The sequence below is a fragment of the Spea bombifrons genome, chromosome 4 (genome assembly GCF_027358695.1).
Source record: "Spea bombifrons isolate aSpeBom1 chromosome 4, aSpeBom1.2.pri, whole genome shotgun sequence".
Classification (NCBI taxonomy): domain Eukaryota; kingdom Metazoa; phylum Chordata; class Amphibia; order Anura; family Pelobatidae; genus Spea; species Spea bombifrons.
This window is the reverse complement of record NC_071090.1, coordinates 8,177,595-8,203,710: the sequence shown is the minus strand read 5'-3', so window position 1 is coordinate 8,203,710 and position 26,116 is coordinate 8,177,595. Positions and strand designations below refer to the sequence as shown.

Genomic DNA, 26,116 nt, shown 5'->3' with positions numbered 1-26,116 from the left:
AACCTGTTTTAAATGTAGATTAAATTGTTACCCGCTTTCTGTTACGTAAGAAACAAATAGTTTTCCAGCTTATTGCTGCTAGTTTTTCACTATACAATATACAGTGTCCCGGGCTCTCTGCAACTTCATTTTAAGAAGCTGGTCCTCTTACCCTGATTACAGGCTCTGTAATCAAAGGGTTAAACAGTTTGCAGGAAAGTTGGGTTGGGACTGAATCAGGAGAGGATGGTTAATAGAAGCGGCACTGGGCATGCTTAAAATGTATTAGAAAATGATAGGGACTGTATTAAAAAAAAGACATAGCGGTAATAAAATAATTTTTAATAAAAAACGGTATCCGATCCATACGCAATGAGTCGGCGTCACTGTGAGAAAGGGTTAAAATGTTGAGAATGTTATAACGCAAGGAAACGAATGCAAATTAAGGAAAGGGGTAGATAATATAAGGGATGTAAGAAAAGGGTTAAATTCTAGTGCTAAGGCACAGGGGGAGAACAGCAGTAGATCCTGGAATTGGAAGCCTGGTATTCTTAGAGAAAAGCAGTAGATCCTTGATTTGGAAGCCTGACGCATCTGGGATGATAGAACAGGGGGCAATTAAGAAGATGAGGGGGTGAAGGGTAATTTAAAAGGTGATTTGGGGTGCACATTACTTGGTGGAGGGACTAAAGGGTTAATAATCACCACTGCACCTGGAAGGGGCTATAAATATGGGATTGCTGAGGTTGGATGGAGGGATGAGGATTTAAGGAGCTGGGGAGACAGACGATCTGAAGAAGGAAGGAGGAGATGGAGAGAAGAGAGGATGGAGAGGACATAGTGGAAGAAGAGATCAGAGAGGGGAGGGAGAGTGGAGGAGGGGAGACAGAGAGGAGGACTGAGGGAGGAGGAGGAGAGAGCTGAGTGCGATCAGAGGCCGTCCTGCTTCGGGGCTTCTCATGGACTTTCCAGGAGCCTCCAGCCACCACTGCTGGACCGCTGGAGCATAGGGGGTGGACTGCATCCTCAGCCTGTGGTGAGTGTGGGGACCGCATGGAGCATCCCTCTGCCGGGGAGGGTGAGTGACAGTCATCACTGACACATACAAAGGGAGGTGGTGTGTGCGTTACTGGGATCAGCACTGGGACCAGCATCACGAGCTGGAACCAGCAGCTGCAAGTGGCACTGGGGGGCTGCAGCTGGGGGGAGCTGGAGCTGGGGGGGGGGGCTGGCATCTGCAACTTGGACTTGGCGAGTGTCACTGCAAAGCTGTGCCCGGAACTGGGATTCTGTGTCTTATACTGGGATCTTGCGAATGTTACTGGGACAGGGGTGTCTAAGTTGAAGCACTAGCTGTGCCTGGAGTCTCTGCCAGAAGTCACGACCAGGTACTGCATCTGGGAATCTGCTCGATACATTGTAACTGTACGTGATAGTCATACAATCAATGTAATGTTATAATGTTATATATTTATGTGTGTTTATAAATAGATATGATTGTAAACACATACACAGATAAATGTGTGTATATATATATGTATATATATATATATATATATATATATATATATATATATATATATATATAAATCTACCTATCTATGGATATACACACGTTTGTCTACCTATAGGTATGTACATTACCTGCTCTGTAGCTCACATTAAGTGTCTGTATCTATAAGCTCATATATAAAACTGAATATTTGTCTATAATTAAGTAATCTTTTAAGTGGGATTCTGTTCTGTTACTGGGAACCATTGATGAATACTGGTCACTAGTTAAAAACTAGAGTAAAAACTATATTATTGGAATATCCATACATAGGAGATGCAATGTGTACTGGATAGAGAAAGGAAAAACTAGTTTTCGGTTTATTCTATACAGCCATACTTTACAGCTAGAATGTTAAGATATGAAATCATATTCTATTTGTTGAGTTCTATGTGTTTCCAAAGCTGAGAAGTTGAAATCTTTCCTAAAAAGTGTTATCCTGTTCCCAGTTTGGGGTTATTGTAGGCAACAATTTATCTAACTGGTAACCAGTTCTTATTTACTGGATTACCAGTATACGTTATGCATGTGAATGTTGCTTGGCTGTCGATAAATTGTTAAATGAGCGTAATTACTGTTACGTATGGAATGGCTTAATGAAACAAATATATTATATAAGAAAAGCCTAAGGTCAGTGGTGGAGTATATATATATATTTAAGTATTATATTTTAACATAGTTGACTTATGTGTTCACCTACAGCAGTCCATTGTCTGCGTGCCAATCCCTTGTTTAAGCACTTGGAACGAGAATCCAGAAATAGGAGCCTTTAACTTTCGGAATAATTTGATTTATGGATAGGAGATTGTATTACCGCTTTTATCACTTGAGAGATAATCTGGGCAAAACAGCATTGAATACCTGTCTACAGGTGAATAGATTACCAATACAGGTATATTTAGGGAATACGTTTATAAGCATAATGAAGGTTGGTAGGTTACTCGAAGGCTGTGAATCTCAGGTAGTCCTATACATTATAATACTTATATATTTATGTAAAATTATTATATTATATATACAATTATTATATTTATTATATTATGTTTATCTGTATTATTCTATTCCTTTTGTGGAACAACCACAAAAAAAAATTGGGAAAAATATATATATTATTTATACGCACTGCTATATGGGTGGAAAGGTTATTAAAATATATATATTTAACCTTATTTTTGGCTTGGGGTCTTTCGCAAAGAAATAGAGTGTGAGAGCATGAGTGTGTGTGTGAGTGTGTGTGTGTGCTCGGGACACGTTACACACCAATCTGGGTTTGAAAGTGTTAAGAGCCTCTGCTTGTTCTCATAATCAGAACTTGTAGATGAGAAATTGTATGCATTCCGGAGCATGTCTGACTCTGAATGTCAGCGCTTACAACCGAGATCCGATCCTGCGACTAGGAATCAGCGGTCTGCTGAGAATAGGTAATGGGCTGGTTTTGGGGAGAATAGGATATAATGCTGATCTAGAGCAAAGAGGACCGGCACAGTTAGGGAGAAGACAGGAACCCTCCTGATGTTCTGTGCGACGGCCAAGGGGTCCGATCTTGTATCTAGAGTTTCATCTGACACAGATACTTGTAGAGCCATAAGAGAACCATCCAATGCTTATGATATATGAAAATTATTGATATTTACTGCTTTTTAAACTAGGATACTCCAAATAAAATCAGGCTTTCAATTGCATTTTTCCATATTCTCAGAGGTAAATGAATCCCTTACAGCCAAGATACTTTAGCCTGAAGTCGGCTATCATGTCCAAATGTCAAGTTATTTCAAGTAAGGTCTAAGATAGCTCGGAGATATTGGAGTAAAAATAAGTGAGAACGGTTTGGGGCTTTTTGTCTTGTTCAAGCTTTTCGGTGTGAGAGGAGGTGGCACATTTCAAGGCACTAGGAAGGGTTAACCCTTCTTGAATACATGTATTATGTATGCATGGGGAGGAAAAACAACGTGTTCTTAAAGGTGAAGTCACGTTTTCGCCATTGATCCCTGTCTTTCAGCTAAATGAGCTCTGTTTCTTTTCGAGCGTTCTTACATTCCCAATAAATTCTCCCCTAGCGGTTAGGTTCTGTATCGATCCGGGCAGCGAGCCTCCTGTGCCAACGGCACGACGGCCTGCTGGACAGGGAACGGATCATGGAAGTTGGTCAACTGCTAAGACGTTCTTACAGCAGAAGTTGACAACAGGTTGCTCACCAACTTTTGTGGAACTGCAGCTGTCTAAATGCACGGTCTGTATACAGCTGTCTGGGAATCCTGGGGGTTGTATAGCAAAATCTAGTAGCTAAATGGAACAACCTCCCATCAGAAGGGGTAATATGCACGGGATAGGTATAAGGCTACCTTGACAAGACCAAGGACTGGTCTTCGGGAAAAATGGGCAGACTAGATGGGCCAAATGGTTCTTATCTGCCGGCAAATTCTATGTTTCTACTTGTTGCCTAACTCTCTTGGAATACAATACACGGGTAATTGGGGGAGCGAGATTTATTCAAATAAACGAATATTCAAAAAAATAAATGAATAAATAAAGTTAAAAGTAGCATGTGGCGTATTGTAATTAGCTCAACGGATTCCCATATTCACAAACTGATTCATAGAGCTGCATACAGGAAACGTATTGACTTTGTAAAATGAGTTATTATGGATTGTTTTCAAATCAAGTTAGGTCCATAGAGTCATAAATTTGTCAAATCAGTGTAGAATCATATTTATGTTTTATGCTCCTCTAATTAACAACAGTAATCCAATAACTACTAAGAGCGTTTCAGACTAGTATTCTACAATGGGGACCACCGTAGTGTTCATTATTATTATTATTTGTTTTATATACCGCCATCATATTCTGCAGCACTGTACAAAGTGTAGACAGGGTATAATAATTAGTATATAACGTAACAAGATGACTTGCAGAAACAACAGGTGAGGAGTGTTCATGAGCCGAGCCTAGTAGTTATACAGTCATGTTATAATAGTAACTTTTTGATGGAATTATCTTTTGGTTGTAAATGTTTGTTGGGCTGGTAGCAGCAGTCACAGGGAGTGAGGGACCTGGAGAAGTCAACAGGAGAATGAGATACAGAATTCCAAAAAGACAAGGTTTGGGGTTAAAAAAAAGAAGTGAAATTGTATAGATTGTATAGAAAAAAAAAAGATGTTGCCGTCAAGATCAATATTATTCTGATCCCTCTAATATTGGCCCAGAAGAAGAGAAATTAAAATAATCCCACCAAACCGCTAACAATTTGGAGGATGATAAATAGAAATGATCTTCATTAGGATGTGACCAGCCTGGCTCTTTTATGGACAACACTGTTCCATTTAGGGACAACTGGTGGCTTTGTACGGGCACTTTGTCCTTTCCTGGTGTGCGACATTATTCCGTGTTCACTATCAGTGATGAAGATGGGAACCTAAGCTTACACATTACTGGACAATGTAAAAACAGCTGGTAGGAGAGCTGAGATGGCCACTGGTGTGGCACACTTTTCATTAGATTCTAAAGGAGATCATCTAATGGAACAGTGGATCAAGGTGAATGTTGGCATCTGATGGGAAATAAAAGTCCACAGGAGCTGCTCAGGCGTAGAGTGTAGCTTCGAAAGGAACAGAATTTAGTTATTTTAGCAGAGATAGTGCTGATGACAAGGTCATGCTAGGTTAATGAGATTGTTCCCTGGATTCCAGGTCTAATAGGACTGTAGAAGGACATGAGATCTGCGCGAGACCTTAGCATGGACAGCAAGCTTCTTACAACTTAGATTTTCAGAATGACCACCACTAAAGGAACAGCCATTAAAAAGAATAAGACAAATAAAAGGGAAAAAGATTCAGGTGAGATCGACAACCCAATGGTCCTCTATAAGCCAGCGTACCTACCTTAAATTAAAAAAATCATAATAACGTGTAGTGCACATAAACACTATATTTTTATATATATATAGTTTAAACATTAAAATGTATACAAATTCACATTATGATTAATTTACCCCCTCTTCCTCTAAGATAGTAAACGGCTTGGATCAGAGAAGTGAGAAGCCCTCATAGTCTTCGTTTACAGAGATTTTTTTCTTTTTTTTTCCTCTTTGAAAAGCCTAATCCCGCCGCTCGTTTTCTTTTAACACAGTAGTGGTTTGGAGATACCTGCTGGTCTGTTTACCTTACTTAAGGCTTCCTTTCCATAGATCTCAGTGATTGCGTCTCCGATGCACTTATTATGCAGCTGGAGTTTTTGATAGCGAGACATATGCCCCCGAATTCCTATTCTTTCCTTATTGTGCCCAAACTGAAGCCTGTTAATACACTCCTTATCTCTCTTGATCCTTGCCGCTGTTAAAGTGGCACTTTCCTGAAAAGAAGTCACCTTGTACAAATCAGTACTTGGAGCGGTGAGCTTTCATCTGGCTGCTTCCAGGACCCGTGTAATCCATTTATTGATAAGATCGGTTGGAGACCCTCTTCACGGCCCAAGAGGAACTCAAAAGAGGTGTTTTAACCCTTTAGGTGGATTTCATTAAAGGCTGAATTGTGGCAAGATTCAAAATGAAAACATTCAACTTGCTTTATTCGCTTAGCTGTAAGAAGTGCCAAATTGGACCTTCTCAGGGTAGACAGTTGCCAGGATCTCGACGATCATGAGTCTAATTAAAGGCATTTGGGAGAGTTTTTGAACTGGGAGATACCCGAGGAGTTTCCAAGTTTGGTCTTCATCATACATGTCTGTAGTCCCAAATTTCACAGGCCAGCCAACTAGAAGTACATTGTGTATCATTAAAAGAGGTGGAGACACCCATGATGTCATACCAACGCTCATGATATCACAACACCGCCCACATATTTGAGGGCAGACCTGAGGGTAACAGCACAGTCCCTTGAGTATTTAAACTTCATGCGGGAGTAAGCTATGAATTTCCGAGAAATGAACGGCTCTTTCGTGTGATTTGGTTTAAGCAGAAATGAGCAAAGCTGTCTGTGATTACCCAAGCCCAGAAGTTTTAACGGTAGAATAAATATGAATTGTCTAGACAAAAGTTTCAAACAACAATAAAGTGAGAAAATGCATTTTCTCTTGGTTTTTATGGTTTTGTATTTTTTTTACTGATGTATTTGATATGTTATGGCAGCTTTACATGAATTGATTGGTGAACTACCAAAAGCCCAGCATCTATGAATCGTTGTGTCTCAATTTCTGGAAAATCCAGGCATATATCTATATATATTCTTCTAAAATACTTTAGCTATGGCTAGTTTGAGTGGATTCATGTAAAATAAATTTTTTTAGTATCTGAACTATATATATCTGAAGGGGACATACCAAGACATTGGTACACGCGAACAATGCTATGCTTCAGACTTTGAGGGAACAGTTTGGGGAAGGCCCTTTCCAGCATGACTGTTCCCCAGCGCACAAAGCAAGCTCCATAAAGACATGGTTGGATGAGGTTGGTTAAGAAGAACTTGACCGGCCGCACAGAGCCCTGACCTCGACCCCATCGAACACCTTTGGGATGAACTGGAACAGAGATTCTCATCCAACATCAGTGCCTGACCTCATAAATCCTCTACTGGATGAATGGGCAAAAATTCCCACAGAAACTGCCCAAAATCATTAATGTCTATGTATTTATATATACCCGTGTATAAAAAAATGTCCATGCCTAAAAAGTAGCACAGGTATATAAAGCTATTGAGGTGGCTGTGGGGAGCCATTTTTCTTTAGAAGCCTCCATTCCTACTGTGCCAGGAAGTGCTTTTAGAGTAGAAAAAAGTTCGGATCATTCGGTAGCAAAAATGTTTTTAAAAGTTGTTTTTTTCAGTTATTTATCTGCCAGTCTGCAACTTACGACTATCTTAGTGAAGGATAAAAGAGCTTTGAAATTGAATTTTTAGTATAGGATTATAGATTTATCAGCATGAACAAGGGTTAGTACATTTTGGTCGGTGTAGGGACTAATTCATTTGCTGGGCTATAGAGAACTCAGATGAAAAAAAGAAAAAAAAAACTGATTAAAGGTAAATATTAAAATATATATTATTAAAAAAATAAAATAGCATTATTCCGAAAAGCATAGACCAAAGCTGCAATGCAAAGGTAATAACAGATTAAGAGTTAAATCCAATCAAACTTATTTGAATATGAGGTTTCCGGGTGACTTTTTCTACACCGGTTAAATACTAGTTTCAGAGGATGGAAGCGTCCTGCGGAATATGATGGCGCTATGTAAATCAATAAATAATAATATTATGATGTCATAGTGGAGTAACGTGGCACCGGATATGTACACGTATGGGTGTACAGTTAGCTTGGCTAATAATACATAGCATCCCATGAAATGTTTTGTTATGCTGTGTAAGTAACACTAATTGTCTGATTAGTAATCACTAATTGAAACCCCTAGCCTTGCCTGTGATTTTTCTCATCTTTATGTGGTTGCAGGCTAATACATAATAACTAATGACAGGAACATAGAATGAAACCGGGTGAATTAAGGACAATATTGTATAAAGGATGGAATCGACTGAATGAGGATGAGTGGAGGACAGGAATGAATTGTGTCTTTGAGTTTGGCTTTGGCTTGAGTCCAGTCTGAAGGCCCAGAACATCCTCTACACCCACAAAATACGATAATGAGGATAGGGATGATGAAATATTCCATATTATTCATTACAACCCTCATTCCAAATCTCTAAAAAGATCTAAAAGAGGAGAAGATCCTCTCCTTAGGATACCTAGAACGGCTTCTGTCCCACAACGGATGTCACAACTCTTTGGTGTAACCTACAATTTTGTTATTTACTTTTGCTGCTGCAGAGTAGTGAACATCTGCCAGATGCCTGGGTGCAGATGTGGGGTGGTTTAATAAGGACACATTATCGTCTAATGTCTATATATATGATAGGGGAGGAACTGGTCAGGGAATGGGGTATTCCAAACTTCTACCCATATTGACATTTAAAAGAACGCCCTGGAGCAACTGGTTCTCTGCCCAGAGCCTCCAGGGCAAATCCACTGATTTTGTTATCACTAGTGGGGGTTACCAGTCTCAAGAAGGCAAGAAGGTAGCATACAAAGGGTCAATAAGATTAGACTTTACTCAAACCTCAGGGTAATTTTAGGAAGCTTAGCTGATCTATCTTAGCTTCAGGTATCACGCCAAAGGATTGTGTGTTGATGTGCTTCATCATGACTTCATCATGACTTCAGATGTTTACTTTGGGAGCTTCACACGGCCACAGTGTCCACTGGCATTGTTCGAAGGTCCATGAAGACCCAAGTGTGAAAGAGACTCTCGCGATCCTGTGCAAAAGTAAATCAGGTCCTATGACAGTCAAGAGGGGAGAAAGCAATTTATACCGACGGTTCTCTGCCTGCTTTAATTGGGGCATAATTTCTGGTGACATCAGACGGATGGCTCTTGATTACTGCAGCTCAAGAGGGACAAATTTCATTATCAGTGAACAATAGGCCTCTGTTTTGGAGTAACAGGGATACAATGGAGCCTGTGCAATCTCCTCAACAGAAGGAAAGAATGCTTCGAACGAGCTCATGGATCGGTATTATATACTGATTTTGAGGTAGACGGAGTCACCGCATGAACGATTCGTCATTATAATTAGCATCGGGGAAAAAAAGCCTCACAGAGGATCGCAGCCTCAGTTTTGCGGCAGAAACGCTCATAATTTAGCGATTCTGGTCCATTTTTATTTATTTTAACCGAATAATCAAACTGATAATACTCACAGTCATGTTTTTCCTTCCAAGCATATTAATGTGGAACCCGCGCCTTCTCCATAGCGCAGCTTTTAATACCGCAGTATGTTAATATTATGGTGCTAATACATCATTAGAGAAGAAGTAATCTGTTTCTGATCGTCCTTAAATTCATGATTATGCTACTTTGTAGGTGCTGCCTTTCCTGCTAGATTTGGTCATTATGTGACCCTGCTGAGCGCCGCCAGTGTATCTTAGCAGATCGGTGCCCTAGGCATGGGCGGTGTTCCAACTGCCCCTGCCACTTAAATCTACGGCCCCCGTCTCTAATGCTGAGCACTGGGTATAACGTCATATCCATGCCTCTGGTTGAAACTCCACTTCTCCAGGTTTCCGGCTCACCGCGGAGAAACTCCGGGTCGTGGGAGGGGTGTTGAGTCCCCTTCGCCTCCAACCATGGCTAGTTTTCGTGCGTGAGGGGCTAGCCGTGCATGCAATGTAAGCGGGACCCCCGCCGATGTCAGCAGACTGCCCACTGGTGTCAGCAGGACCCCTTACTGGCATCCCAAAAAGGTAGGGCTCAAGATAGCCGGAGTCTGGATGTCCCCAGGTATGGTCGTATCCCAGCATATTATATATATATATATATATATATATATATATATATAATATAGAGACTGTGCCGTCTGGGGACAGTGCTCCATAATGTATGGAGGATGGTTGCAAGACCCTCAACTAGCCCATGGAGCAGTGGCACGCCTGATCGCCCAATAGGTACATCCGCTCCCAGCTATGCCCCATTGGTGTTATCGCCCCTCTGGAACTGCCACCCTAGGCCTTATCAGCCCATGCCAGAATACACCCCTACTTGCTACAGTTGCCCTACGCTATGTGGCACCCTACGCTATGTGGCCAGTGGGAGTGCAGCGGCCAGATTATCCACTACAGTATTGGGGTCCCAGAGTTCCCAGAGTGCCCAATGGATGATCCCGCACGGTATAATCAGTCCCTTTAAGGTATTATTTTTTTTCATCCAATATTTTTACTTAAAAGAAGGCAATTTGCGTTCAATGAAGAGTTACAAATCCAGCTTGCTTTTGTTGTACTTCCCAGGATGTTTTGTTTTTTTGATATTCTGGGTCAAACAGTCTTCAAGTCTTGTTAAATCCTTTCGGATATTGTGGTATTATACGTTTTAACAGCAGAAATAATATCACATGCTACATATGTACCAGGGGACCTCGCGGAACAATAATCGGTGTACTCATTCTCTGCCACTGCCATCTGTTACGCTTTTAAATAAATCACAACAAAAGTCTTCAGCCGTGGCATTGTTTTCCATCTTTATGTTTATCTCTGATCTTATTAAAAAAGAGGATATTAGATCAGTTCTAGAGATCGACTGAAGAGCTACCGCAGAATACCATCTGATACATGTATATGTATTATATATATATTTATATATACAGTATATAAATATGTATATTTTCCGGAACATATGTATTTTTTATTTACCAGTCATATCTAAGCTTTCTTGTTTTGAGCCAGACCACAATAACACATTAGATTTATTTGGCTCTTTGCCGAACCATCTGTTGTCCTCTCAGAAGTGACAAATTATCCAATTATTTCATCTATTAACTAATTACATTATCTATTCATCATTTTGATTCTTATTTGTTGAACAGTTTATGAGTTGAAAATATTACACTTTTTTTATTTTCTGCATATGTATTTTTTAAATGATGTTGATCATCGAACGATCATCTACTAAATATTTGCCAATTTACAAATGGAAAAAATTTGGAGCTGCAATAGAACATTCTTTAAAATATTATTTTTCTGACCTTTTTTATTTCTATAAATATTTGATAAATTAGACACAGTCATAATAAATGTTTTTGCCAAGTAACTTACATCATTTTTAATTTTAACTTTCAAACATTACTGCTTGGACGAATTCAAGGGTAGCGGATAAAATCTTATCAAAAAATAATTCATACCCCTTGGGTGCCGGGACCTGCTGTCTGGCACACTGGCTAAATGCCTGGTGGGCCGCTGGTGGACATCGCTCCATACACACCCGATCTGCAGCAGGTTGGGTGCAGAAGTGTGCTGCCACTGGCTTGATATGACTGGCTGCATACATACGCTTTGCGTAGGACAGTCCCGATTGGGCCACTCTATCCTTCGGTCCCGCCGAGCTCTACCTCTGTCCAAAAAACTGTGACAGATTGGGGCGGCGGAATTCAGGGCCGTAGTCCCAAGGTCCCGATTTCATTCTCCAGTGCAAGCGCAGAACTGTGCACATGCACAGAAGCGCTGTCAGTTTGATTGACACGCTGCCTCCCTAGCTCCGCCCCCCCAAAGGGTAGAAATTGGGAGGGATGCGCATGCTGCGAGATCATAAAACCATCACCTCCAGCCTCTCATATCCATTTAGGTCATTTGGTGCCTGAAGGTGCCTGGGCTACTATTCCAGGAGTTAACCCCTTCACGGCAAAGCCCATACATGTGCAAGCTCACAATGCATTGTCCTCAAGGGGTTAAATGACGTATGTTAAGGAGTTTGAATGGCTGCCCAAGCTCTGTAAGCACAGTCTCCGCTGCCAAGTGGAGTCTGCACTAAGTGGTTAAACTGAGCGCCGTATAAATGGTTATGTCAACATAGCAACTGCCGACAGCTGATGTCTTGGAGATGATGGGAGAGGAGAAGTGTCCTCCTTATCAAGGTCCTTGGGGATTCCTTGTCATTGGGATACTTAGGCTGAGAGCTGTTCCACTTATCTGCACCGCTACGTGGGGAGAAGCCCCGGTCTCGGGCAGCTAGAAGATGCAAGTAAATCACGGAAAACACATCTTATGGAAAGCTGTCCCTGGCTGTGCATGCGTTCTGCTCGCTTACGCTGTAAAGCACGATGTCACTCCAGGCTGGGGAACGTTTAACCCTTTACTATCAGAATATATACTGGGACTCGCCGTTCAGAGGGGAAATAAGCGAGTCGGGTGATAAACCGCAAGTCTCATTACCTACAGCCAGCTCACAAAGTGTAAAGAAAATCGAAGACGGCCTAAAATAGCCCTTGAAAACATCTGGGAGATTATGACTCGATATCGATAGTGTTACTGCGGACTCTCTATAGGGTAACATAGGGGAGGAGGTGGTCTGAGTTCAATGTACCCTTCATATTCCTACCTTGACAGCTAGCAGTTGGTTGTATGTTCCCTGTATGGCGCCACTTCTCCAAACGCCTGTCATTTACAGTTAGTGAATATATACAATGTATTCAAAACCTTTTCTAATTCACCAATACATTTAAAATATCTTTGGGTGGGGGGTCTAATCAGGCAGCTGTCTTGTAGGACATAGAACACACGCAGGTTGGGGTTTCATGCATGAATGAAAGCGTCATGTTACATAAAATGTACCTTATACACAGAAAGAACCTATATACATTAACATGCCCCTAAAGAGACAGCAGATAACCAGCTTCATGGTGGGATCTGTGAGTAGCATGGTATCTGTGTACCTACCTATCACCCCCAATCTGGTGAATGGGCAGAATGTCAGGGTCACGCAATCTGGAGCCAGCTTCTTCATATTTATCATTTATATATCATGACTATATATAATTGTATATACATTGACACAATTTACACACTACAGTTGATAACCCTAATTGAGGGGGTTGTCAGGAATAAGAATTATCTCGGATAAATGAACCTGTACTTAATCTGGGATAATTCTTATTCTTGATAATTCATGGTTTTCATATGGACTATTATTGCAACCATTAGGTTGCCTCCATTTAATATGTCATGGTCATACCTGGAAACCAGAGCTCTCCCTTATCGAGGGGGACTGGCTTTGTGAAGGGGCTAGCTGCGGGGCTAGCTGCACATAGGGGCAGGGCTAGCCCTGACAGCCTTTAGTGAAAATTAAGTAGGCAGGGAGTGGGTGTGGCCAAACACTGCCCCCCCGAGTAAGATGAAAGTGACCCCAAAACCCAGGGAAGAAGGGCTTCAGCCGAAGGGTTCCCAGGTGTGATGACTACAATAGAATCATTGAAGGGTTAATTTATCTATAGTTATTCATCCATCCATCTGATCCGCTCTTAGGTTCTATCGAAGCAGGACGTTGGACATGCCAATTCAGGACAGTCATGTTTCAATGTCAGCGTTAGCCACCAGGTTATGTCCTGATGCATCTACAATAGTTTACACGGTGTACCCATTAATTCCAGGAAAAGGAATGTTGAATGGATAAAAGCAGTAATATATTTTCCTCAATAGCAAAGTGATCGTCTTCTGTCTAGACTAAGACACTATTGGCTTTTCTAATGTAATATACCGAGCATGTGACCGTAATATTTCTATGGATTATTTGTCTTTAACAAGGAAGAGAAGGTATGAAGGACAAGCCTAGATCATGTCCCTCCGTTCCATGGATCCCACCCACAGGGTTATTGGGGTTAAAGATGGAGTATTTCCCCCTTAATAAATGGCTTATTTTTTACGTTTGCGCCAAATCCCATTTCCGGTGGTTCCTGCTGCTATAGTTTAACGAGCGAAGAAAAATTCAGAAATTCCTCAAAACACGGCTTAAAGTTCTATTACTGGCTGGTTTTGTTAAGTTTTGGCTCAAAACACTACAAAGAGTTAATACGGAGTTTTTTTTACCAAATGTAGATGAGGAAGTTGTCATAAGAACTTGGTTATTAAAAAATAACTCGACCATAACACTTTTCAAACACCCCCTGCCGATACCTGATGATCGCTGTCCCCGGATGACATGCGTGACATCACCTAATATAATGTGACACGGGAAAAAATGCAGATCTTGGAACATGACAGCAAACGTGAAAAAGCGGGAAGTCTCTGCATCCAAAAGCATGAGTTGACATGGATGTAGTACTAATAGGTGATGACTGAGACAGAAAATAGGATGTCTACTACAGTTCCTGTGTGCTGTGAAACGTGAACGCTGGAGACCTGACCAGCGTGGCCATCTCCAGTCCCACCCGGACAAGCCAGTGGGTAAAGTTAAAGAGATACTCCAGCCATCATTTCCACTTTAATGCATATGATAGTTGAGCGGCCCTTTTTATATTTTTGTGGTGCCCCCCTGTCTAGAATCCCGCCAAATGCATTTCCTGCCACTCATTGCCTGCTTCAAACAGCCAATCAAGAATCAGCACAACATTGCGGAGGAGGGAAGCTGCAGCTTCTCCCTCAGTTTATATATATATATATATATATTTATTTATTTATTTTTAATGCATATTAAATTACTCACAGAGTATTTTCATCAAAATAAGAGGTACAAAAATGAATAAGTATTGAGTTTTAGTTGTTTCGCAAGCCCCAAGACTTTAATAGTTGGTGTTAAATGACCAAATAACTTCCTTATCCGTACGGATTTATCACCGAGTTGCAGTGCACTGGCAGAGGAACCGGCCCCTCTTTAATAATTACGCTTCGCATTGTGACAAATACCATTGTCAGCGGAGAGGAGCAGTCTCTTTGTCTTTCTTTTTGTTGTAATACCCCCAACCAGTTTTCCTCAGCTCCTCTCCATAATGTCATAAAATGCTTCCAGCCTTTATAATAGCTTTTGGAATTATAGGAAATAATAAAAAGGAGGTTGGTGCGAAAGCCAGCCGATCTTATGGTTGTATTAGCGATGCTAAAAAAGCACAGATTTTGCTTTTTTTTTTATAGGAGTTATGACAGCAAACAAAAGGCATCTGGTATTAATTAGATCCGTGCATGAAGCCAGGGAAAAGCCCTGCTGTGAAAGATGCTGTTACTGAGAGCTAAATAATTGGGGCTCTTAAAGGTGCTGTTCCACCTACTCTGATGAATGTAACACGGTTGGTAACTAAATGCAGCATTAAAAACAACATTTAGAACACTGCTGAACGCCCAAACCCTTCTCGGAAATAGTTATTTCATCCTATAAAATTTCGTTGAAACGTATAATTTTTGTTGGGAACACTCAATTACCATGTGACATAAAAGCAGGTAGTAATAGGTTATTGCCATAGAAACCCCAAAAAGCTTCTCTGTGTTGTTTTTACATTGTTTTTACATTTGTGGTACGTCCACAAAAGGTGTGCCAAGATTACCTCCTGCGTTTTTCACAGGGGCAGGGAAATCTCTCGGCCGCTCCATGGGAAACTAGGCTGTCTATTGACATCCTAAACTCCCCCCTGTCAGTAGAAGCCAGCATCGCTTCCTGCCTACCGATTGTGTGTAACAGCGCTCTGCGCGAGCACCGTTACACTGTTACATAAAGAATGTCTGATCGCGTCTAAACCCTGCTGGGATCTCCCGATTGCTCCTCTTGCAGGGTGAATGTACGCATATATAGTGTCATTTCCCAGCACGCAGAAGTTTTAATGGAGGCTGAGGAGGTGGCAGCCTGGGGCACTGGTAGATACATCACTGATCCATGTGGATCGGCACCTTTAAAAGAAAGCTGTAATTACACAGTGTATCGGCAAAATATATGTAAGAAAATCAAAAATTTATTCTTAAAATATAGAAGAGATTGTGAACTGGGTTATTTATATGAAGAAATTATGAGACAAAGTTTTCAAAGTTGGCAACCCATGGAATGGTCTAGTGAGCGGGAATATTCCATTAGTTGCTATGGTGAGAAGTCCACTTTGAAAACTTTGCACTTTTACAGAAGTAATCTGTTCCAGCCTTCCATTTTTGTGAATATTGTGTTGCGAATGTTTCCCATCATGCATTTGACCCACCCTTCCTCACCAGCTGCTTATTATTTTGCATCCTTTAACATTTTTATAATTTGTTTTATATTTAGTGCAGAAATCCGGAGGAAGGAAGGGGTTTAATGGGAACCATAAATGTATACCCTAAACACTCTTTTTGCATAATGAGTTCTTTTGGCAAATTAAAATCTTTTATTAAACATATGATTATTAGCTGGATCCAACTCTCTAATGTTAACATGACAGCTTTCCAAATACAACTTTATTATTTTTCTTTATTTTACATTTTTTCGCCATAAGGCGCTCTCAATTACCTCGAGACGTTGTTTAATGTTTAATCTGGTTTTATTAGGATTTGGAAACGGTAACTAACAATAGGAGCGAGATTTGAAAGGAAATAAAACATCTCTTAAACACAATAAAACATATATATATATATATATTTATATGAAGCATAAATTAAATGACCAAAATCCATAAAGTTAGAGTCTTTTTAAACTGCTGTTTAGTTGATTCTGCAGAATAACAAAGTGGCTTCATCAGGAGTTAGGAACATTGATTGACAGGTAGGAAAAATTACATTCGTGCTTTGAAAGTAGGCCGGGACTGGCCATTTGGCACACTGGGCTAATGTCCGGTAGGCCGAGAATGCCCCCTACTCACAAGATCTGCCCATGCAGTGCAGTTCCCCAACGCAACATGTGAACCCGTGCATAAAAACGCAACATGCCCGACCGTCACCCGTCAATAGGCCGCTGGCCTTAAAGTGCCAGTGCCGACCTCATTATCCCCAGTCCAGCCCTGTCTGAAAGTATTTAAACAACTCAATCTTTTTTTTTATCCACAAGGACTGGGCTGATATTCAAAACCAAAAAAGGAAACCCAAAATGTGACAAAACACATATTATTATTGCTGGAATCCTGAACTTCTGGGTTGACGTTAGCCTTGCCTTAGAAACTAAGGAACCAAGCATGAAAAATTAACTTATTCCATCTGACTTGCGAACAAAAGGAAGTTATATTAAATAATTGATGGACTTCATGTTGTTACAACGGTCTGATTTGCTCTTTATTTCTTATCATGTATCCACTCAAAAGAATCATTTTTTTCCGAGTTATTGGATTTTTTTCAATGTAGTGGTTTGCGCGCCCGAGAACATCTGAACTTCATAAACCCCTGTTCCACTTTGACAAAACATTAACCGCGCTCTCTATTATTTAAACAGATGCATTGTAAGAGGATATGTCGTTCCCCCCACTGAATGGTTAAATCACTTAAAACTTTTTAGTTTCCATGACAACAACCTATTAGTGCCTGCTTTTATGTCACATGGCAATTAAGTGTTCCTGGCGACAAATATCAATGTGCCAAAATGTACTTGACGAAATTATTATTCCTGGGAAGGATTTCGCTTGTCAACAGTACTGGGAATGTAATTGAATTCAGCAGAATTTGTGGGACGGAACCTTTAAATCCGATGTTTGTTGACCATATAAGACATGAGCTGACTCTGAAACTCTTTAAATATTAACCCTTTAATAGGCCATCGCAAGTACCCTGTGCAAAGACCTGTTAATGGTGACAACCCTTTGGTTCTCATAACAGTTCTTATGAAAACTAGGACTTTCAACGAGGTAAAGGTATTCACATGGTCAAGCAGGGGTTGAACCGCAATATATCCAGGAGAACATCACTTAGGGAGCTGAGATATGATCTACATTAAGCAAAAAAAGGAGTCAGTAGATCTTAGGATTGGGATAAAAACCTTGAGACTCAAGTTAAAACCCTAGAATAGCCACATTATGAACCGAGACAGGGCTGGATTTCCCATAAAGTATGTGGTTTGTTGGGTTATTGGGTTTCACATAGAAATAATACTCTGCAAGGAAAGCGGTCCTTAAAAAAGGAGACCACTCAAAATATTAGGAAATTGGATTGAGAATGTAAATAAAGCTCCCTATGATAGATGCGTAAATGGAAAAGTCGTCGTACTGGTGATGTAACACTCAACACTTTTTTTGAGACCATTTCAGGTTCAGACTTGCAGGTTACAAGCTTGATAAAAACATAATATTGCGGGGAACGCTTGCTTTACATTCATAGACCTAGTCTAGTTTTACATAGCAACTGTTCCTATACTTCAGCTAATAAAGCGTCAGCGTCAAGGGTCAGAGAGCGACCTCACATACTAAAAACATACATACAGTTTTTCTAAAGATATATATATATATATAGAGAGAGAGAGAGAGAGCTGGGTAGTGCAGAAGGCAGTATATAAAGCAACATAAAACATCACATAACATTCACAGCTCAGTACAGTGAAGCAGCCAAGTTAATGTTTCAAAAAACAGAAGAACGCTTAATGAGCCGATGGCTAATGATGAAACTGCAGAGTGGTCACTTGTCAAAAAATGTAGCCTATTCGGCATGCTTTGAAACACAGTTAGTATAATAATGTGAAGTCCTCACAACAAGGCTACAGTATGATGAGTTTGTCGCTTTCGTTGTAAACTTATTTTTTCACGTTGACAATTGGAATTTATTTATTTTTTTAAGTGCGAAAGAAGTCTACTTTATGTCCATGCATGCTAGGTAACTTTCCTTGGAAGACGGACAATACTGCTGCCAAGTCTCTGAAATGATGCTATTATTTTCTTTTATGCCCTGCTGGGTATGGGTAACAAGAAAAACCTCAATGAGGTTCTAATAACCTTAGAAGAAGGAACACCATCTTCCTGGCATCCAAAAGATGATCTAGATTGAAGTCTTAAATGACATCATACATGATGGGAGAAGGCAGGCTCCATACCTCTCCAAAGGGTAAACCTCATTCTTAACTCCTCCATCGTATGCAACGGAAGGGCCTGGGTGGTCTCAACACCCCTACAGGAAAAGTATGAGCCCCTCTACTGCATACAAGGAGGGGGCCTTTATTTTTTTAATTTTTATTTTAAACATAGAAAAAATTGAGGTGGAAAATGCATTTTACATCACCGCCCAAGGCAATGTTATGTTTGTCAATTGAAAAACTATTCACGCTCACAAGCAACATGGGGTTGATATACTTTTTTTTATTTCAACAAACATCAACATGACTACGCTGCAGATTAGTTAACCCCTTAAGGACAATGGACGGTCCCTAAACCCATTGAAAACAATGCATTTTAAGGAGTTAAAGCAAGTCAAGTTCACTGCCAGTGGACTTTCAGTGGTCACAACTATCTGAGTTGGACACTTTGTCCTTCTTTTTATTACCAACTCATATTAGTGAATTAACCCAAAAGTGGACTCCAAAAACTACCAAAAAAGCTAAATACGATTTTTTCTGTTTTAAACGTTATAACTAAAAATAATATTTTTTTTAAATTTTTATGTGATCAGCGTGTTTTTTTTGCCACCCTAGCTAATCACAATCAATGCGGTTTACAAACAAAAATCGGAGGTCGTCTTTAAATCGTCCTGGACGCCCTACCTCATCTCTGACATCCCATCAGTTAAACAAAAACAAAATTGTGTAATAGTCAGAATTCATAAGATTAGAAATAATATCACCCATATTGCACTGAAACTGCTTCCGGTCCCATCGATGAGCTTGAACAAACTCATAAGAGGCCAGAAGAACAGAGAACTGGCTCTCTGTGGGATGATGATCCAGAAAGTGACCTTTTATCTTAAAGGTCACCGAGGTGTCAAGCAAAGTGAAAGACGCTTGAAAATGACAGCGGAAAGCTCATTTGGATGAATTATATGTATTCGTTGGTAAACTTGGAGTGGATTCATTACCGTCTCCCTGGGGACAAAGATGCAATTGGTAGAAAAAGATTCATTCCCGCAGTGGGCTCCTTTTTTCTATGGAAAGCATTATCCAAGCTCCTCTTATGTGCCAGAGGATAAAAATGTTTTAGATCAGTGGAAAGCCGTAAGTAATCATTACTCTGGATTGCCAGGAATTTCCCTTTTGTCGTTATTTGAAAAGGTAGTATTCAAGTATCACTAATTATATATATCTAAGAAAAACACCTTTAAGAATTCTGGAGGCTCTTGCGGTACATTTTTAGAATCAGAAATTCTTGGTGGTCACCAAATGCGAAGGCAATTGTCATGTAACAAATTACGTGACCCTGTGTCAAATAAAAAGCATTTTCTGGGGGGCTTGACGTGTTATTTTTCAAGCAAGGTGATTTATGATGGAAGTATATTGTCTCTCTTTTTAGAGGGACAGGCCTACTTTGGGATACAAATCTCACTGGCCTCCTCTCACTGTCTTCCACTTTCCAATGATCTCAGAATATGAAGAATTTTAGTGTATCCAGTGGCATATTCTGGCCTAGGGCAACTAGACGTAGGGCAGTAGTTCCAGGGGGCAACAGGCTCTCTGCTGGATAAGCAGGAGGCAGATCACCCTATCAGGCTCCCCAATGTGCCATGGCTCCCATGGACCATTTGGGGAGATCTCCCTTGTAACCGTCCCTTATGCACTATGCTGACACAGGCTTCATAGTGAATTTACCCCGCATCCTTAAAATGTTTGCGCTGGGACATGATGCATTGGGGATGGTGGCTGCGGGGTAGTTGGTAGTTGGGGAGCTGCCCTGGGGCAGGAGTGTTCTCTGATACCATACTTTGAATGCAACCACAATACTATAACAAAAGTGGACCAAACTGGGTATCTGAGATGTTAGGATGCGTGCTGTGGGTGGCATTAACTAAGCAGTGAGAATAAAAATACAGTCAACATTTATCGTCAAAAAAGTCCAAGAAGGTATCCAAGAAAATGATTAGCCTTACTGGAACATTCAAGGTTATATACAAGCAGTGGCGTCGCTACAGGGGGGCAAGGGGGGGCAATTGCCCCCCCTAGGATATTCCTTGCCCCCCCTAATGCCCCCCCGCTGAATTTGAAGCCACCCAGGACAGTCCCCTTGACTGCTAACGACGGCATGGTGCCGTCGCTAGCAGTCCCAGTCAGGTGCTAACGACGGCACCATGCCGTCACTAGCACTGTCTTACCTTGATGGAGGTCTGTGGACCTCCATCACCACCTACCCCGAAGGGCATCACCGGGCCCACCCGATCCGGCCGGTGACGGCACGCGCAATGACGCGATGACGTCACCGCGCAACTTTATTAATAACCGACAATTGTCAGTTAAAGCGGTATGGGGGCATGCTGCTTAGATGCCTATATCTCAGGCATCTAAGCAGCTACAGACCTCCAACATATACCGTTGGAAAGGTAATCGCCTCACCTTTCCAATGGTATATAGATTATAAAATAATAAAAAATATTAAGTTAAAAAAATAAAAATGTAAAAAAAATGATTTAAACATAAAGTAGTTAAACTTTAAAAAAAAAAAAAGTTTAAGTATTCTAGCTAAATGATCACTGTGGTAGCCAATGTTACCACAGCGATCATATAGCTATAAAAAGTCACATTCCCTTTTTAAAAATGGCCGATACTAATTTTTAATCCCATGATCCCTTTGATCATGGGGTTAAATTTAGCCAACGGTAGAGGGAGGCAATTTTTGAAATCCTGATGAACTGCAAATATTATTAAAATCATCCATTTAGCCTGTGCGGTACGTGAGTAACCATCTCATCCCTGGAGCGCCTTGCATTTTTACAGCAAAACTTATTTTTGCTGTAAAAGTGATTTTTTTTTTCTCCCTTTACAATCATTTCTTTGGGATTGTAAGGGGAAAGAATGGTGTGTGTGCTTCTGTGAGTGAATGTATGGAAAGTATGGTGTGTGCTTCTGCGAGTGAATGGAGATATCAAAGGCGTGTGAATGATCAGTAATTAGGGTTGAAGCCTTGACGTGGCATTACTGCTCATGTAGGAAGTTAAATTATGGCACAAAAAGTACACATTTGCAAGAACTACACCCCTTGGCGCATCAAATGAGGGGCTGCATGTGTTTCTAGTACAAACCTGGAGTGCGCTAGACACAAATGAACGTGTCGCTATGGATAGAAAAAACATATTTTCTAGCCAAAGCGACATATTCCATCATTATTTGTGCACTCAACTTTTGTCCTAGAAATACATGTAGCCCCTCATTTGAAGCTCCAAGGGGTGTAGTTTCTTAAAATGGATGAATTGTCTGAATGAGGGAGAGCATGAGTTAATGTGTTTGTGTGTATCATAGATGTATAATTGTGGAAGGGCAAAGATGGCACTAGCAGGATGTTTGAGCCTTGGGGAACAAGATGGCACAGGCAGGGTGTATATGGGACAAAGATGGCAAATCTTATGTGTGTTATCTGGGTGCTGGTCAGGTTCTATGTGGACAGTGTGGACGCCAGGGCTTGCTTTGGGGTGTGCAACCTGTGATCTATGCCTGTAATTTAGGGGGTTTTAAATATACCTTTAATGCTGTGTTTTTATGTGAATTCCAATTGATCTGTACCTGCAAAGCTGGGTTTCTGTGTTATTCTGTAGATCCATATCTGCTATGCTATGTTTCCATACATGATTTATGTGTACCTGCAAATACAGGGTTTGTATGTCTTGTTCAGTTGATTAATACCTGCAATGCTGTTTCCATGTATTTATTTGATCTATACCTGCGATGCTACGTTTCATATACTATTATTGTATACCTGAAAATACAGGATTTGTATGTCTGATTCTGTTTATTTGATATATACCTTCAGTGCTGAGATCACAAGTGAATTTCAATTGATCTATACATGCAAAGCTGGGTTTGTGTGTTAATGTGTTGATCTATACCTGCTATCGGCAGCAGGGTCTAATATTTATATATATATTTATATATATATATCGGCAGCAGGGACTAATATTAATATATATCGGCAACTGGGGCTAATATTAATATATATGGGCAGCAGGGGCTAATATATATATATATCAGCAGCAGGATCTAATATTAGGCCCTGAAATCATTTAGTGCAAAAGTTAAGGTATTGTGTTGTTTAAAGGATTTCAAGGATTAGTCGCACTAAATTGTGGCTTCAGGCTTCCCATGTTGAATGATCAAGTATTGTATTGTCCAATAACAAAAGTATCATTCCATAGCACATTACTTTTGGCTATATATATATATATATATATATATATATATATATATAATGTGTGTTTTTTCAGTGGTATGATTTAATGGTGGAAATTATTAATGCCCCCCCAGTTTGACTGTGGTATCTTGTGTGGCCCCCCTATATATTGTTTCTAGAGTCGCCACTGTATACAAGTAAAGCTGCAAAGAAACAATATTTATTCTATTCCTCTCTGTGCTACCTATATGAGCAGTATATTCTTCCATGCCTATGGAATGAGGGTGACTTCTTGGAATTTATAAGTAAATGTAGCATTAGAAACAGCATTCCTAGTTCTGTTGAATAACCAAAATCTTTTTAGAAATCTCTTTCATCATCCACCATTTCGCTCATCCATAACTTCTCAGGGAATGATTACTTTTCATGTGACAAAAGCAGACAGCGACAGATCGCTGCTGTAGATATTTTCTTAAAAGTGTCTCTATTGAAAGATTTGATATAATGAGAGATATACTTAAGTTCAACCTAGCGCAGTTAATGTTTCGCTGAAGTGGAACCAACAATGACGGACAAAACTGTGGTCAGATGGATTGAGAGATGATAATCCAGAATAAGTATAATATCTCAAAACCTATGCTAAATTCAGGGAGGAAAAAGGAGACCCAATATCCTTGACTGGCCATTTAGGTTTGTAGACCTCAGACTAGTAGGACACTCGTGGTATGAACTCAAGAAACAATAACCACGAAAGGTTCTTGAGCAGGCAGTAGAGTAACATAACAGGAAAAGCCAGTAACGTTCTAGATTAGATAATAAAACGTATTAGTAGCATAATATATTGACTCATTCCAGTTTATACATCATTGGTGAGACCTCGTATAGAATACCGTGTCCGGGTCGGGCGACCGTGGCTTTACAAAGACATTAATAGTTCCGAGAGGAAGACCCAGTAAGAAGGTACGCGGTCTCACACTACATGTGAGCAAAGTCTTAGAAACCTTAAAATGTGCACCCTACATGAACTAAGGAGGCATTCAATATGACAAGGGATGAAATAAATCCAAGAAGGGTGGAAGACTGAGGGGTAATGTTAGACAAGAACAATAGTAGATGCCTGGAATAATCCTCAGGTGGAAGTAGTTCAGGGAAAAAAATTCAAGAAAGCTTGAGTTATCCATAAAGTTATCCGAAAAAATAATTATTAAAAAATGATTAAAAAGGCAGAATAGATGGCCCTACTGGTTCTTCTTTTGCCGACACTGTCTGTGTCTCTGTATGTAAATCTGAGGATGCTGAAGAATTTCTCACTGGAGGGATGCTTAAAACCCCTGAGGGGATGAGTGTGATTAAACACTACAGGAAGCATCTTCCTGGGTACATCAAAGCCAAATACATACGCGCGACAATATAATATATACAGGATTATGAATGATTTTGATCACTGCTTGTTAATTTACTTTGTTATTTAAGTTTTTTTTTTTTAACTCGCCATGAAATAAGTGGCCCAAAAATCATGAAGACATGGAATGTCATGAAGAAAGCAGCGGTGTGCACTACCATGCACACTGTTTTCTGGCGGTTCCCTGTGACCGCCATTCACCCTTTCCATGCCAGAAATCTTGCGCAATTGTGGATGCATCGCATTCTGAATGGTCTCCGACCAATCAGCAGCCTGAAAAGTAAAAAAAAAAAAAAAGTTAAAACAAAATCGTAATAAAAAAGTTATCCAGCGCTAGGCTGGATCGCTATGAATGGTGGCTCCAGGTGCAGGGGACTGCCTCGCACCTGATGCAGTCCTTTTGTGGGGGTATTTGGAGCTGGTGGGCTTCTAAACAGTCCCAAATGAGACATAGGCATCAGAAAATAAGATTTGAAAATTTCAAGTTTAAAAAAGGGTTATAGGGATGTTCCATTTTTGTGCCCCATAGCTTTGAAAAACCTAAAAAAAAACCTATGCATGTTGGGTATTTTCAAACTTACATTAACATCTTTTATGGTATTTTGGTCAACTAGACTGGTTTGAGGACCAGTTTCAGTACAATATGTGGATTAGTTTTCATTATTTTAATGTATTATTCATACTAAATGTTGGACTATAATTATTTATAATAATACAATATATAATTTGTGTGAGCGCACAAAGAATTAAGCAGGAGAGTCATGGTTAAGGAAACATAGTGTAAATATGCTGAAAAAGTCTCCGTAAAGAAGGGGGTTAAACAACCGATTATTTCCTATCACTGTGACGTATCCTCTTTTTAGATTTGTGTCAAAATCCCATTTCAATTTCAGAAACCACATACATACAATGCTCATATATTATTGTCCTCAAGGAGAGATAGTCCTTCCTCCGCTCTGTACTGGAATTATAGTAATTAGCGGCCTTTATAGTCAGTCCATTTTTGGAACATGTTCTCTCGGACTACAGAATGAAGCTAACATGACTTCTGCCAGATGGTAGCGGATGTCTCTCGAGTATTTAAAGGGATGGTGGGATCACCCATACTGCAGATCCCCGGAATATGGTGCTGCTGTACAATTCCGAGTACTTTAGTATGCATTCTTCAAAAGGTTCTAACGATTCACGCCACTGATTGGCTGCTTGAAGCAGCCAATCAGTGGCAGGATAGAGCTCCCATTGGAATCTTGTTAGACCCACCGAGCTAGTGCTGGGGCTCCCCGGCAGTCAGGTTATCATGCGCCGAAAGCAAATGCCACACGGGCAAACGCAAGTAGGGGTATTCTTCAGACTGGGGTGTCCTTTTAAAATTCAGTGTATTCCGGATACAGGGTCTCTAATACGTATTCCTTGTCTTTTGAAGATATCTTAACCACCTAGCAAATAGGAGCGTGCAGGCACCTATTTATCCTATTTATTCTAATCAGCTTTCGTTATGCTGCAAACCACAAATGCAATAAAGAAAAACGTAATTGTGTGTAAACAGTAACATAATTACATTTTTTCGAACGACTGATAATTATATCTTTTCAAAGGTAACACGCAGTCACCCATCTCAGCCGCACTACACCCGTCACCTAATTAGGTCAATAAGGGTTGCCATTTCCAACAGTGTCTCCTCATTAGCATTGTCAGTGTCGGATTTACTTAAGATAT

At 40.3% G+C, this 26,116-nt stretch overlaps 1 protein-coding gene across 4 annotated transcripts in view; it reads left to right on the top strand.

The window, feature by feature from the left end:
• Positions 1-26,116, top strand: part of SGCD (sarcoglycan delta) — a 190,629-nt gene that overhangs the window by 6,500 nt on the left and 158,013 nt on the right. Inside the window, exon 1 of one of the 4 annotated variants that reach the window (XM_053465514.1) lies at positions 870-1,015. The exons of 2 other annotated variants lie outside the window; for them this stretch is intronic. The gene's annotated coding sequence lies outside the window, so the exon portion shown is untranslated. Of the gene's footprint in view, positions 1-869; positions 1,016-1,249; positions 1,368-26,116 lie in introns of those variants that run through there. One more of the 4 variants, XM_053465516.1, reaches the window with a different exon arrangement.